The sequence below is a fragment of the Pteropus vampyrus genome, unplaced genomic scaffold (genome assembly GCF_000151845.1).
Source record: "Pteropus vampyrus isolate Shadow unplaced genomic scaffold, Pvam_2.0 Scaffold103, whole genome shotgun sequence".
NCBI lineage: Eukaryota > Metazoa > Chordata > Mammalia > Chiroptera > Pteropodidae > Pteropus > Pteropus vampyrus.
This window is the reverse complement of record NW_011888884.1, coordinates 815,181-817,776: the sequence shown is the minus strand read 5'-3', so window position 1 is coordinate 817,776 and position 2,596 is coordinate 815,181.

Below are 2,596 nucleotides of genomic sequence, written 5' to 3'. Positions count from 1 at the left end.
TATAGGAGCTGATTGTAGCTTTGTAAAGTATAGAGAAGCTATGAAATGTGTGACTTATTATGTGTGTTAAAGACAAGATAGAGAATAATGTAGACACCTTTGCTCCTTCCTACAGGTCTAGTTTATATACAATGAATGTATTAAATTTGAGCACATTATCTTTTTGCCTTCCAAACCTGTATTTCTAGGTAGAAATGTATTCCCAATATTAGTTGAAATCTTAGGGTTTTCTGTGTGAGTTGGGAAGCAGTCATTCAATAATGACCAAGACTCTACTAAGTGCCTGGTAATGTCCTCAGTGCTGTACACACAAGGATGGAAAAACCCAGTCTTTATCTTTGGGAAGCCGAATCTCACCGGAGACAGACAAAGGGTTGCCAAACTTAGCAAACAAAAAATGAAGGACACCAAGTTAGATATTGTATGAGACATACTTATACTAAAAGATTATCTTTGGTTTATCAGAAATTCAAATTTAACTAGGTGCCATGTGTTGTATTTGGTAACCCTAGGCAGATATAAAAATTCACCACACTCTACAAAAAGATGGTGACTAATGGTTGTACATACAAAGCTCCATAGACACACAAGAGAAGAAACTCTTTTTCTGTCTGAGATAGCCAAACAAAGGCAAAAATGAACAAATATTGAAGGGCTTTGGCAGAAAGGTGAATGAGTCACAATTTCTTTCTTCTATCAATAGAAAACCATCCAATCTATACTTTTTCTTATTTTTTTATAAAATCCAATTTTAGCTAAATAGCATTTCACAAAACACAGGCCATGGACCAATGTTACTGTTGAGAGATAATTTCAGGTAATTATTCTGATGATTTGGGTAGCATTCAATAACTTTGACTCATGTAGGAAGAATGTTAATTTTTTTTTGTTTTATTTAAAACTCTTAATTTTATTTTTATGTGTACACTAAAAAAATTAATAGACTTTTTTAGAGCAGTTTTAGGTTTATGGGACAATGAGCAGAAAGTACGGAGAGTTCTCATATATCCCTTTCTTGATTCTTTCTTCTCTTTCAATACTGTTTACTCAAGAAGAAGGTCTTAATCTGATGCTATTCTCGCATTGAAAACTGTCTAATAGTTCATCCTGTTGAGGGGAGGGTAAGAGAGAGAGAGAAGAGAGAGAAAGAAAGGGGTGGGAGGGAGGGAGGAGAGGTCGAAGAGGAAGAGGAGGAGAAAGAAGGAAGAGGAGAAAGGAGAGGGGAGTCGAGGAGAGAGGGAACTCTGCCTTTGAATCTCGGACAAACCACATATCAAGTTAGACTTGAAAACAAAAACCATTTTGTTTTCAATGTATTTGTTTGTGAAGTTTTCTTCTACTTCTGAGAATAATACTCAACTTCTATTTAAGGTTTGGTGATTAAAAGATTTGTTGAAAAAAGATTTGTTCATATACGAAAAAAGTGAATAGATTAAGGAAATAATAATAAGAGCGGCTTGTGAATGACTAGAGTTTGCAAAATTCAGGGCTAAGGAATCCTGGCCGAGGTTACATTCCTACCTGGTCGCCAATTCCCTCTTGGACTTTTTAGCTTTGATAGAGGAGTTTCTGGAGAAACGCCCATCTTTTATTTGGAGAATGAAGAAAGATCATGTGGGGGTGCCGTGTCTTCACCGAAATCCAGTATGTCGCTTAAACTCTTCCTTCACTGCGCTTTTCTGCCCTTTATTTTTCATCTAGCCACACGTTTCTGTTCTTAAAAGCTCCGATGAGGAAGAGTCAAATGAATGCGTCCCTTTAAAAAGGAAACCTAATACCTAATACTTGCCCTTGATCTTGGTGAAATAAAAAAGGCTCAAGACCTTTAATAGCAAGTACCCATGACACATCTAATAATTAGTGGTGTCGCACAGACTTTTTGAGAACGTTTCCTGGGAGAGAAGAATATGTCGGCAAAGGAAATTCCTCTGAAATCCATTTCCTGGACCAGAGTGCAAGGACCTGAGTATAACACCAATAAAAGTATCGATGGAGGCAGATTTTATTAGCTTTAGCTTTTAGAGAATCTTTTCATATTAGTTCATTGTTTTTCTAATTTTTTCTAGCACATCTGGGCTCACATTTGGACTCAACCATTTACTAGCTGTGTGACCTTGAGTAAAAGGCATTTCATCTCTCTGAACTTCCATGATTATAAAATGAGAACTGTATTATCATAGGTTTGCTTGAGGATTAAATGAAATAGAGTGTGGAATTCTTAAGGCTCATTATTTATCACAAGTTGCCCTGGTACATGACTGTGGTCTAAACTCCAGGGTCTATTTGCATTTTACCAGTTTTTCCACTTATGTCCTTTTCTTGCTCCAGGCTTCAATTCAGGGCATCACATTGCATTTAATTGTCATGTCTCTTTAGTCTCCTCTAGTCTGTGCATTGGGCTGGATACCAGAGAATTAGAGACTAGCAAGAGAAAATGCCTCCACCCTCTGGGAGTGATCCAGTCTAAATATCCTAAAAGTAAAGATAAACAAGTCAAGGTTAAACAGAGGTCAACCTCCTTGAGAATAACTCACTCTCTCACCTGTTTTCCACATCACTTTGCCTTTGTATAAATATTAATTAGAGCCTCTCTCAC